The sequence below is a fragment of the Pteropus vampyrus genome, unplaced genomic scaffold, assembly GCF_000151845.1.
Source record: "Pteropus vampyrus isolate Shadow unplaced genomic scaffold, Pvam_2.0 Scaffold67, whole genome shotgun sequence".
Lineage (NCBI taxonomy): Eukaryota > Metazoa > Chordata > Mammalia > Chiroptera > Pteropodidae > Pteropus > Pteropus vampyrus.
In genome coordinates this window covers 3,472,939-3,487,466 of record NW_011888848.1, presented here as the reverse complement: position 1 = coordinate 3,487,466, position 14,528 = coordinate 3,472,939, and positions in this window count along the sequence as shown.

Here is a 14,528-nt window from a genome sequence, read left to right as displayed (position 1 = left end):
AAAAAACAACCTACTAAATGGGAGAGGATATTTTCCAATGATATATCCAATAAGAGATTAATGTTCAAAATTTATAGGGAACTCATACACTTTAACACTAAAAAAACAATCTGATTAAAAATGGAGGACCTAAATGAGGTCCTAAAGAGGACCTCATTTTCTAAAGAGGACATTGAGATGCAATAGACACATGAAAAGATGCTCAACATCACTAATCATCAGGAAAATGTACATTAAAACAAGATATCACTTCTCACTTGTCAGAATGGCTATTACCAATAAATCAACAAACAGCAAGTGCTGAAAAGGGAAAAGGGAACTCTCATGCACTGTTGGTAGTACTGTAAATTGGTGCAGTCATTATGGAAAACAGTATGGAGGTTCCAGAAAAAATTAAAAATAGAACTACCTTCTGACCCAGCTATTCCACTTCTGGGTATTTATCCAAAAAAATCTAAAATACTAATTTGAAAAGATATATGCACCCCTATGTTCATTGCAGCAGTATTTACAATAGCCAAGATATGAAAGCCATTTAAGTGCCCATCAATATATGAATGGATGAAAGAGTTGTGGTACATATACAGTGGACTATTACTCAGCCATAAAAAAAGTAAAATAAAATCTTGCCATTTGCGACAACATAGATAAACCTAGAGGGCATTATGCTCAGTGAAATAAGTCAGAAAAAGACAAATACCAAATAATTTCACTTATATTGGGAACCTAAAAAACAAAATAAATGAATAAATGAAATAGAAACAAACTCATAAATAGAACGAATTGATGGTCACCAGATGAGAGGAAGTTTGAGGGGAAGGGTAAAATACACAAAAAGAATTAAGAAGTACAAATGGCCAGTTATAAAAATAGCAATGGGTATGTAAAGTACAGCATAGAGAAAACAGTCGATAAAATTTTAATAACTATGGTCCTGTGGGTATTAGACTTATCGGGGTGATAATGTCTAATCAATATGTTGTACACCTGGAACTAATACAATACTGTATGTCAATTATAATTCAAAAACAATTTTTAAAAGTGAAACTACCATATGATCCAGCAATTTAATTTCTGGACATTTATCTGAAGAAAATGAAAACACTAACCTGAAAAGATATCTGCAGCCCCACATTCATGGGAAAATTATTTAGAATAGCTAAGATATGGAAACAGCCATTGATGAATGAAGAAAGTGTGGTATATACATACACAATGGAACATTATTCAGCCATAAAAATGAAAATTTGTCATTTGTGACATAATGGATGGATCTTGAGCGCATTATGTTAAGTGAAATTAGTCAAACAGAAAAACAGATACCATATGATCTCACTTATGTGAAATCTAATACAGTAAAAAACAAAACAAAACAAAACACGCTCATGTATACAGAGAACAGATTGGTGGTTGTCAGAAGTAGAGGAGGATGGACAGAATGCAATGGACAGAATGTATGAAGAGTGTCAAAAGGTACAAACTTCCAATTATGAAATAAGTCATGGGATGTAAATATACAGCCTGGTGACCATCGTTAATACTATGTTGCATATTCAAATGTTGCTAGGAGAATAGAGCTTAAACATTCCTAGAAAAAAATTTTGTAACTATGTGTGGTGATGGATATTAACTAGACTTACTGTGGTTATCACTTTGCAATATATACAAATATCAAATCATGTGGTACACCTGAAATGAATATAATGTCATATGTCAATTATACCTCAGTAAAAAAACTCAGTTGTTTTCTATGCACCAACAATGAACAATAAGATGAAAACAATTTCATTTACAATAGCATCCAAAAGAACAAAGTCACTAAGAATAAATTTAACCAAGGAGATGAACAACTTGTATACTGGAAACTGCAAAACTTTCCTGCACGAATGTTAAAAAGACCTAAATAAATGGAAAGACATTCCTATGTTGAAGGATTAAAAGACATAATATTAAGATCTCAATACAAAAGTGATCTACATATTCAGTGCAAACCCTATTAAAATTTCAATGACCTTTTATGAAGAAATTGGAACACCAATGCTCAAATAGATATGAAATTTCAAGGAGCCTCAAATAGGCAAAATAATCTTGAACAAGAAGAACAAAGTAGGAGGATTCACAAAACTTGCTACAAAGCAACAATCAAAACTTGCTACAATAATCAAAACAGTGTGGTACTGGCATAAAGAGAGGCATATGGACTAATGGAATAAAATCAAGAGTCCAGAAATAAACTTATATATATGGTGAATTCCTTTTGACCAGGTTTCAAGACCACTCAATGGGTAAAGCATAGCCTCTTCAACAAATGATGCTGGGACAACTGGAAATCTACATGCAAAAGATTGAGGTTGGACCCATACCTCACACCATGAAAAAAAATTAACTCAAAATTGATGAATAACTTAAACATAAGAGCTAAAACTATAAAACTTGGAGAATATATGCAAGTAAATTTTCATAACCTTTAAATTTGTCAATGGATTCTTAGCTACGACACCAAAGGCATGAGTAACGTCATCATCATCAACAACAACCAACAAAAGGTAAAATGTACTTCATGAAAATTAAAACATTTTGTGCAAAGTACAATCAAGAGTATAAAGACAACCCATAGGAGAAAATATATGCAAACTGCATATCTCATAAGGGTTTAGTATCTAGAACTTTAACAATTCAACAAGGCAAAAACAAATAAAAAATGGGTAAAGGATTTGATTAGACATTTCTCAAAAAAAAAATCTATACAAATGGTCAATAAACATATTTGTATGTGTTTATTGATTAGTGAAAATGATTAGCATAATAAGTCACTGGAGTAATACAAATTAAAACCACAAATGTGGTATTCCTCCACATGCACTAAGATAGTGATAATCAAGAAAATAGAAGTATTAGCGAGGATGTAGCAAGTATTAGCGAGGATGTAGAAAAATTAGATATTGCCAATGGGAATGTAAAATAGTGCAGCCATTGTGGAAACAGTTTGGCAATTTCTCAGAAAAGTTAAACATACAATTAGTCTAGATCCAGAAATTCTACCCCTACGTATATATCCAAAGTATTGAAAACAGCTCCTTAAACAAATATTTGTACACAAATATCATAGCAGCATTATTAACAAGAGGTAAAGGGTAGAAAAAGCAACAATGTCCCTTAACAGATAAATAGATAAGCAAATTATGGTACATGCATACATGAAATATTATTCAGCCACATAATGAAATAAAGTTCTATTACAAGTTACAATGTGGATGAACCTCATAAACATTATGCTAAGTGAAAGGAGTCAGACACAAAAGATCATATTGCTCTATTTATATGAAATATCCAAAATAGATAAATGAATAGAAACAGAAAGTAGACTGGTGATATCCAGAGGGGAAATGAAAAGTAACTGCTTTATGGATAAGGGATTTATTTTGGGTGATTAAATTGTTTTGGAACTAAATAGAGATTGTGTTTGCACAACATTTTGAGTGTAGTAAATGCCACTGAACTGTTCACTTCAAAGTGAGTAATTTTGCCAGGCGCCTTTCATCTTAATGTTTTAAATTTTTCAAGTAATATAGCAAAAAAAGAGGAGAACGAGAATAAACAGATGAGACAAATGGAAGAACAAATTGGCAGGTTAAAACCAAAACTAACAATAATTATATTATTTTAAAATGGTCTAAATACCTCAGTTAAAAAGAAGAGGTTTGTCAGAATGGATAAGAAAGCAAGACTCAACTATATGCTGCCTATAAGACACAAATAAGAAAAAAAAAAGTTTGGGCATGGAATAACTTGCTAACTTGGTACAGAACATTGCTCTGTCTAACAAATGGCAGGGCCTTCCTTATCAATAAGGAAGTCATAATTGAAGACTCTTAAATATAAGTGAAGCAGTGATCCAGGAAGCCTACATTCCAGAAGACAAAGGGACATTCATGAACTGGGGTAATTTAGTAGAAATGCTTTTCAGGCATATGGGATGTAGAAACCTGAAAGTAACTTGGAATTACAATGGTTAGTTCCAAGTTGATTTTCTGGGTTCATTAAAAGCTAAAAATCGAGCCTTCTCTCATAAAGTGGTAATTTAATTTAGAAGAGCATAGACTACTACCCTGTAGACTCTGCTTCATTGTTTGATGCATATCTTTGTTTTCCAGACCAAGCCCCCAGCCCGGTTTTCTGGACCTGCTTACAGATAGTCTCTCCAGCTGTGTTGAATGATCTAAAGCAGCGGTTTCCAGTCAGGGGCAATTTTGACCCTCAGAAGATATTTGGTATTGCCTAGAAGAAATATTATTGGCTGTCACAATGTGGGGGTGCTAATGGCATCAAGTGGGTAGAGGCCAGATATATTGCTCAATATCCTATAATAAGGCACAGGACAGCTCCAAGTAACAAAGAATTATCTGGCCTAAAATGTCAGTAGTGAGAAAGCCTTATCTAAACCAATGATTTCTAAAGAGTGGTCCCCAACCTAGCAGCATCAATACTGAGAATGTATTAGAAATGCAAATTCTTGGGCTCCATGTCCGACCTACGGAATCAGAAACTCTGGTGGAGCCCAGCATCTTGTGGCAAAACAAGCTCTCCAGGTGAGGCTGATAAGTGTTGTTCTGAGATTAAATTTCCCTACTCTTTCCATTTTCCTCCAATTCTCTAGGAGGAGTGACTTACATTAGACCAGTCCTCCAATATCTTACTACCACTAACGTCTCACTCCTGAACTCTGATATTTAACATCGTTGTTTGACCAAAATTGCTCTTTCGAAGCCTGCGTGTTATCTTGAATATGATCCCCCCGTTCGACCCACACACATCATCACACCAGCAGCAATGGGGAATGCTGCCCCTACTTCCTTGAAAACTGCTTCTCCTGTGGCTTTCAGGGGCCGCATTTCCAACAAATTCCTGGAAAAAATCCCACATTTCCAACACATTCCTGGAAAAATCCAAGGAGCCCCAAACTTTATCAAGTCCCAAACTGTATTATTACTCTTTATTATTGATCTGTCCTCTCTCCCTTTCCCCAAAATCTGTTTGTTCCCTTTGCTAATTCTCCTTTCTCGGAATGAAAGCAACGTATTATCACTGCTAATCCTTGAAATCTGCCACTGTTGTTTTTTTACTTATTTATTTTTATTTTTCCAAATCACTAACAAATTCTAATAGTTCTGCCTCTGAAATAGTTCTTCTGCCTCTGTCCCACACCAGTCAAAAATGAAAAATATCTGAGATGACTTTTTTTTTTATTATTTGAGTCAACAGTACTGCTTTGCCCCCTCTCATGAAACCGTTTTGGCTTTTTGGCAGGCAAGAGCCATGAATACAGAGCACAATATTTTCAGTTATCTTTTTGTATGGTTTGTACTTTTATAAGCTTCTTCAAATCTGTTATTGAATAAGATAATAAAAACAAAACAACAAAATATACCTTGGTTCCTGCAGGGTTGAACTCTCGGTCCAAGTTATCTGAAGAGCAGGCTAGAGGCTGAGAGCAGGAAGCTTGCAATACTTTGAAAAAAATAGGGCACTGCCTTTACTTTTTTTTTTTTTAATAGAAATCAAATGTGTAGTCATGAACTGAACCTTCCAGCTTTGTTAGTCAAAGTGTGGTCAGCGGACCAACAACATAAGCATCACCTGTACATTTTTTGAAGCAATCATGAACCCACCTCCAACCTAATGAAGCAAAATCTTCATCTGGCAAGGGTCCCTTGGTGATTTGTATGCCTGTTGAGGTTTGCAAAGCACTTTAGAGTATAAAGCTTTTCTATGGAGCTTAGCTCTCTCCTACATATGAGCCCTTGTGAAACATACCTGCCTGGCCTTACCATGACTGAGGGCAGGGGTTCTCAAAGTGCCGTGCTGGAACCAGCAGCTTCGGCATCACTAGGGAACTTGCTAGAAATGAAGATTCTCAGGCCCACCCCAGACCTACTGAATCAAACTTTGGGCTCTAACAGCCCTGCAGCAATTCTGATGCTCACTAACTTTTGAGAACCACCGCTGCAGAGGTGGCAGTTCTGGATCACAGACACACAGTGAAGCCCCCTGCCTTCTCTGACAATTTGTGGCGTGCCTGCAAACACCAGCACTTCTGCAAGTGCCATCAAATACCCCGAGGGGTTCAAGGTGGTTTTAGGGTTAATTCATAATCAGGGGAACCTGAGTCGATGATTCCATCGAGACTCTGAATTATTACACTTTGTACATACACAGAAAATTTACAGTTCACAAAGTGCTTTAAATGATATTTAACTTAATCGTTACTGTGATGCAGGTATAGATATAATTGCCTCCTGCGACAGGTGAGAAAAGTAAGTTTGAGACAGATTACAGTGACTTTTTAAGGGCAAGGGTAGTCTTGGAACCCAAAAGCACACTCGCAAACAGACCTTCTACCAGTTGTTTGAAAAGTTAAATGGAGAAGTTTCAAATGCACCAGAAAATTCCCAAATGATATTTACCTTTTGGCAAATACATTTTAGGCACTGAGATTAATGAAGAAAGACCCATACAAAAATGCAATGCTCAGCTTTCTCTCTAACGGTTCAACAACAATAAAATACGAATATATAGAAAGAGATAAAGCAAATGAAGCTTCTGAAATGTTAACATTTAGTGAACTTAGGTAGATTTACGAATTTTCATTGCACAATTTCTGCAATTTTTCTTTGAAAAATAAAATCCACAGAGCTGTCAACATTTGTCTGTGTGCTCAAGTAGATGAGCACCTACCTACCTTTGCATATGTTTTTAGGACTTTTGTCAAATAACTTCTAAGTATAGAAGAATTTATCTATGCTTGCACTGTGAAAAGCAGGAAATAGACATATAAGTCACAAGAAAGATGCATTTGTAATCTTTTTCTTTTGTGGTGAAGCTTATTCATTTGTGCTACTATCTTTATTGTGGTCAATAATTCACTGCCCAAAGGGCATTTCTGGGTTGCAATTATTAATACGGTTGTGTTCTCTCTAACCCCAGGCAGAAGACCAATCCCACATGAAGAAGTCCTGGGGAGTTTTGGAGAATCTGGCTTTTGATAGGCTGCAGCCCAGGTACTGTATGTAATCTCAGGCACTGCAGCCAGTGATCACACTTGGCTCCATTTAGTACCTTTTGTAAACTGTTCTAACACTCGCATAACCTTTTGTAAACTGTTCTAACACTCGCATACGACTTTCCTCAGGTTAAACAGCTAGTATTTCTTCCTTTTTTTTTTTTTTTGCCCTTTTATTTATTTATTTATTATTTATTTTTTTATGGTGTCATTGGTTAATGAAATCCAGTAAGTTCCAGGTGTACAATTTAACAGTAAGGCATACACACACACACACACACACACACACACACACATATATATTATTGCATTGTGTGCTAGTGTTTCTGTAAGCCTTTTGATTAAATACTGGATTGGGAAAAAATAACTGGAAATCTAGACATTGAGACAACGAGGGAAATTTGATTTAGATGATAATAGCATTTCTGTCAAAAATAAATGATTATGCCTCCATTTACCCCTAACACACTTATAAGGCCACACTGGGCTTGGGTCCTCTTGAGTTATGATGAGAGCTAACAATTCCGCATTTTGTATAGTTCACAAATACTTTTCCATTTACTATCTCATTTGGCCTCATTTGATAATACATGCTTTCCTCATTTGACAGCAGTGCTTGAGTGTAGGTAGGATTTTGGGTTCCTTATTTATGGACAAGGGTCACTGGGGGTCACTGAGTAATCAAATTCCCAAAGGTCATTTGCATAGTAGGTACTAATGCTGGGACTCAACTCCAGGTCTGATTTTAAAAATGTCTGTATCTACTGCTGAGCTAGAGTGGCAAGTCACAGGGACCCACTGAGGCTGCAGGGCAACACTAGGAGCAGGAAGAGGCTTCAAGTCCCGAACATCCACTTAACGGTACCCAGAGAACCCAGGGAACATTTTTGAAAATGCCAAAAGTAACACAGGCTTATTGTAGATTGTTGAAAAATTTAAAAAGAAGGAAGGGGGAAGGGAGGAGAGAAAGGAAGACTCCTTCTACCCCAGCCTGGAAATAGTCATGGCTGCTGCTTTTTTTATATGCCCTCTCAGACTTCTCATTGTATCTGTGCCTATGCTCTCCAAACCTGTAGGTAAAGGCTTCTAATTAACGTGGCTTCATGAACAGCTGTACCTGAAGTAGAACTCGCTTCTACTACCTCATTTGAACGGCTGCATAGCATGTTAGTGAGTGGAGAAACAGTAAACCTTGAGTTTTTCTCCAGGCTTGCTTTGTACTGCCTTTGTAGACAGGCCTTCTAGGCACTCCAGAAGTCTAATTATGTTGCAGGAAGCGATTCGCAGTCTGTGTGTAATCCCTGGCCCTTCCTTCACTTGCTTCAGTGAACCATGAAAACATTCCCTGGAGGCCTGGGACACAGTGCAGAAGGTTAGGTTCTCAGCAAAGCCAGACCTGAGTAGTTAGTCCTTTAGAAATAGAAATATGGAAGAAACAGGCCAATAGGAATCTCCCTCTTTAGATCCAAAAACATTTCATTGAACAACAACATGAAAAAGGCAACAAAACTTTCCTCTTCCTCCCAGCTGCTTCCTGGGCCACCTAAAGAGGAATTAGCAACGGGCAGTAGTTCTGGGCGCTTGTAGGTTTGCAGGATCTGCAGTTGAGCTCAGTGGGACATTCTTCTAAGTTTTTGGAGATTAAAGCATTAGAAGAGTGAGGTTAACGTCCACCTGTAGATGCTTTTGTGGATAACTCAGTTTCCTTCTGGAAGATTACTATAGAAAGCAAAATGCCTGTGAGCCATATTGCAGGTAGAAAATCAAGTGAATTTGTGGAAAAATAACTTGGAATCATATCTCTAAATGACTGTGGAGCCCTTCTGCTAAGCAAAGTATGGTATACTACTTTCTACATTGGCTTTACATTAAAATGGCATTGTATTCCAACAGCTACTTAACGTGCTGGACGTTAATGAAAATTGTTATTACTAAGAATTAAATGCTGAGAGAATTCTTCATAAAAATGCCACTAAGTCCAGGGGCTTCTGGGTAATATATGACAAATAAACAAGCAAAACAAACACAAAAACGAAACACAGTTTGCCTTATCTGCTTGGAAAAATGCTGATTTTTAGTCTTGAGAGTTTTCATTGAACAAGAGAAGGTTTTTTTCAATAGAGGTTAAAATCGTCTGGGAGGCAGTTCCTTCCCTTGCTATAGGGTCTCTTTAGTGAGCTGTCCTCAAGCGATCTCTGAGATGTGTGTGATACCTGCATGCCCCTAGCTCCCTGTTCCTTTAGCGTCCAAGCACACAGGCCCATATCACTCCTCCATCCCAACAAAATCACCTTCAGGCTCCTCTAGTTTGCAGTTAGGCAGCCCTTCCTAATCAGTTCAAGCTAGCATCACATACCAAGACCAATTAGCCATCCTAGAGCTGGAGTTTGTACTTTTATTTCCAAACAATGATTTAAATGGTGATGTGGCTTTTAAAGAACTAGGAGTCCTTGTCCCGGCCTCTAGAATTACTTTTGATTCAGGACGATCCTGGTCAGTTCAGTCACTTGTCCCTCATATCACATAGAGTTTTATTTTCTTTAAGTAGAGTAGATGTCTCTTTACAAATCAAAGGTCCTGGTTTCAGTTTGGAATTTGAATGCAATCAAGCTGTGTAACATATCCTCTGTCAGTTTAGAAAAAGGCTGGCTACCTGCTCTTTCATAGGGTAGTGTGAGATTAGGGTCCCTCTGGACCTCTGCATCTCTTGCTCATGGTCAAGGGCAGCCGTTTGTTTAGAGCTGTTTCCAGCTGTACTGGTTTGTTCCAAAGGACCTCTTGCTCTGCAGCATCGTTAACCTGGAGAAGTCATGTTCCAGAGGCAGAAAACAAAACAGGGCGAAGAAAAATTGCATTAAGCAGTTTTTTTCTCCTCTCTTTAGTTTCTTCATCCCACATCATGTTATGTTGCTAACAAAGAAGAAAAATAACAACCTTTGAACCTCTATTTTTACAAAGTCTGTTCTTTTTTTTAAGGAATGAGGAAGATGTATCTACTATTCCAACATTTGCATTATGGTTAATTTTTAAAAGTATCTTTTTGGTCTAATAAGAACTATGTGGGAAATGAACTTTCTCCAATGTCACCTCAAAGCATGGTGAGAACATACTAGAGAGAGCCATCTGATCTTTCAGGGAGCACGAAGTTCTGAACCTCCAAGGCACGCACGTAAAAGTACAGGACCTCCCAAATGCCTAGCTTTCACACAGTCTGTGTAGAGAGTGGGTCCTGGCTTGTGTTAGACATGTGGACATTATTCTAACTGTAACCTGAAGCGTTTATATCACCGTCTGCTCATTTGCCTCTTTCATGGACTTCCATAAAGATGTCCTCTAACACCAATGACTGCTGGTCATTCCACTGCATAAAATAAATTGCATTCATTCTCTATTGCTGTCTAACAACATTTTCACAAAAGCAACAGCTTAAAACAACACACATTTATTATTTCACAGTTTCTGTGTGATGGGAGTCTAGGCGTAGTGTGACTGGGTTTTCTGCTTCTGTGTCTGACAAGGCTGCAGTCAAGGGGTCAGCCAGGGCTGGGGTCTTGTGTGAGACTTGATTATTGATGGATCCACTTTCAAGCTCATGTCGCATGGGCAGAATTCAGTCCCTTGCATCTGCTGCATTTTCTTGCTGGCTAGAGGCTGGAGCTGAAGTTTGCCTTCAACTGCTTGAGGCCTCCCACAGTTCCTTGCCTCATGTGCTCCCCAAGATGACTGCTTGCTTCCTCAAAGCCAGCAAAGGAGAGAGAGACCTTAGCACACTGGGTACTAAAATCTCGTGCAAGGTAATCATGCAATCATGTACATGTAATCATCTAATGGTCCCTGTAAATACATATGATTTGTAATGCACTAAGTATTGCCTTTTAATATGCTTGAATGTGATCCGTGTATGTTGTTCCTGCATGAGAGTCACAAACCTTGAATTCTTCTTGTCTGCTCCAAGATCATAAGAAATTCCTACTTCATACAACAAATTTTCAAAGAGCCATGCTAAATCCTGAGAGGAAAGCTTTGCAAAATAATTTTTTCACTTTGATGTGCTAGCTTTTACCCTATATTCAAAAGCCGACTTCTCTTTATTTATATATTTATGATATCACTGAGGAACAAAGCTGCCATGAATTTCTCCTTTAATGGGTCACACTTGTATGCAAAGAATACAACGTTATTTTTATGAAAATGATAAGTCTCTAGGTATTTTTATAAATAGTAGTAATAAAAAATTCTGTCAAGTGTGCAGTGCTATTCTTACCAAGTTGGTTTCAACTTGATTAATCCAAGAAGATTAGCCAGCTGTCCTAAATAAGTTCTTTTTTGTTCTGAAGTTTGTGTGGCTTTCTTAGATCACCCGTTGGGAGGCCTATGAACACACACTATTAAATACTGGCTTGATTCCCACCCTCCTGTTCTTTTACTATACAAAACCTGTGATTTCCCTGGGCATGAAGGAAATCCGCCCATTGGTGGGAGCGGTTGGCAGCTTCTAATATGAGATCACTGGCTATTTTGTCCAAGGTGCAAGATTTCCCTCTGACCTGGCAATGTCACTTCTAAACTCCCAGCATTTTCAAAGGAAATGGAAAGTACCATATTGAAAAATGAGTTAATCTGTTTGTTTCAGTAATTTTAAAATCCTAAACTAATTGAATAATGAAGATATGGTCTTAGTTTATATTCTATAAGACTCTTAACTGCTTTACCAAAAAAGTAGCAGTCATTAAAAAGCATATTCCAGTCTCAGCAAAACTCATAAAAGATATATATATTTTTAGTATAGTTTGTTACTTGAGAATGTCAACTACTTTTCTCCTTTGCTCCTTCCTCTATAACTTTAGTGTATTTAGGTCACAGTGTATAACACTCAGTAACTTTAAAACTGTCTACAAGATAGTAGATATTTAGATCCTTGAATTATTCTTCAGGACGTTTCATATTTCTAACATTTCTTTTTATCCTTACACTTTTATTGGATGCTTTTTTCTTCCTTGTTATTCTCATTTGTCTCCATAATCTTTCTTTCTGTTGCTTGTGCATACAACTCTTGGATGTGTGTAGTGATGGGGGTTCAGGGTGAGACTGGGGGTGATTGCTGTTCCTTTTTCCCTGAATTCACACCAGCCTACACATTTCGGAGCTTCTGCATTCTCTGAAGTAGTTAGGAAGTCGCTACATTCTCTCTCCTTTCCTCTTCCTTCCCTCCACCCTCAGGAGCAGTGACTGGTCCCAGGCCAGACTCTCAGTCCATAAATCCCTAGTTGGGGCCTTCCTTCTGTCTCCTTCTGCCTCCCTGCAGTCTCCACATGTTTTTCTCCATCTTTTGGGCCCCTCAGAGAAGACCTTGTTCCTAGAAAAGGAAGGCGTGCAGTCCTGTAATTGTCCAGATGCTCTGGCTAAGAACATCACTTAGTAAATGGAGAGGAAGCCATTTTGTTTGCAGTTCCAAGCTGCCTTCTCAAATCTTGTTTCAGCAGTGATACAACTCGTATTTTCATTTCAGACAACTGGGTCTTTTTCAGTTTATTCTTTATCTAGAGGAGAGAGGGGTACTATGAATTAATGGCCTCAAATACCAAAAAGTGCTATAAATCTGAATCTGCTCTTTCTTTTACCTTACGGAAAGACAGATTGGAGGGAAAGGAATGGGAGTTTTGTGGGCAGCAGAGCTTTGAGTAACTTCATGGGGCCTGGTCAGGAAGGCAGACAAAAAGCCGGATGTCCTGTGAAATGAGGGCACTTGGGATGTGGGCCAGGAAGCCAAGTTTAGTTCTTCCTGCTTCCAGCCAAATCACAGGAGGTAAGCCAAAGTTTCAGTGGAGACTCTGGGCAGGAAGCCAGTCTTGAGGGACCTGCTAAAAATGTGCCTGGCGAGTGCCCAGGGCACAGCTCGAGAGACCCAAAAGATGGACATCTTCGGTGAGTCACGCTGACAGAATAGGATAGTCGGAATGGCTCTGAGGGAAGCAGGCTGACCCATGGCTTTTATAGGGAGCTATCCAGTGTATTTGAGGCAAGGGCAACAGGTGTCCCCAAAATGCTATACTCCAAATTAATAATCATGACTTTGACCAACCAGACTTCAGTGAGGTGACCATATTTCTATATTGGAATTTAAAGATGCAATTATAAAGAAGGGGGGAAGACCTTGATTCTATGACAAGGCTTAATGTAGAGAATTGACAATCCATAGAGAACCTCACATGTACTGCTTCCCTCAAACTATGCATCCAAAAGAAGTCCCACCAAGCTCCTGTCAGCACTGACCATGGTTTTGGCTTAGCAAAGTTTCTTGGGCAGGCAGGCAGGCAAGGGAAAGGTGAGTCTTTATTATTTCCTCTTTGATAATGGAAGCTAGTTTATCGAATGAGATGCCTCAAGGCCAAAGGAAGTGGAGCATCTGTCCCCGGGTGCTTCAGTGAGGCCTTTATAAGCATGGCAGAATCACTGGGCCCTGTCACCACAACATCACCATGAACAGTGGCTGCAGACCCACAGGGCACTCATTTTCGACTCTCTCTTTGCAGCCCAGTCCGCTCTCCTGTAAGTCCGTGCTGGCCTCAGGAAGTGTGAGTGTGTGTGTATGTGTGAGGGGCAGTGATTGGGAGAAAAGTAGCCTCAGGGGCTCCTTTCCCCATTGGTGTTAACTGTACATTCATTCACCTCTACTTGATGGCATCTCGCCCTCATTCTGCTGCCCAGGTTCTCCTGGCTTATGGGCCCAGGAGGCTCCTCATTATTAGGCTCCTCATTATTATCTTTGTCACACAGCCTTTCTTCACAACCCTATAATGCCCATCTGCCCTTACCAACTGTGTGACCTTGGGCAAATTAGGCAGTCTCTCTTACTCTGTGCTTCTTTATCTTAAGAGAGACAATACTTCCTTCAGGATTGATGTGCAGGTTATTAGAATAGTATAATCTTTATAAAGCACTTAACATAGCATCTGGCCATATGAGGTATTCTGTAATTAGGAAACAATTATTATTATCGTCAATATTATCATTAACACTATTATTGTTTTTATTACTGGTAGCTTATTCAGATTACCTCATGTGTTTGTTATATACATCTATATGTATATATTTACAAATATACATACCAGTTTCTGACTCTAGGCACAGATCTTAGCACACATATTTTATGCATAGAAAATATCTGTTATTTTTAAGACAACAGTATCAACATATAATGAAATTTCATTTCTATAGCTAGTTTTGGGATAAAAGAACAGTATTTGGGTTTTAATTCCCCATTTTTATAGTCCAATTGGCTTTGGGAACAATACAGACTGCCATTGTCTTAGTCTGCTCAGGCTGCTGTAACAAACTACCACAGACGGGAGGTGGGGCTTAGACATGGGAATTTTTTTTCTCACAGTTATGCAGGCTGGGAAGTCTAAGGTCAAGGTGCCAGCTGATTGGGTTCCCTGGCTTGCAGATGGCTATTTCTAATGGTCCT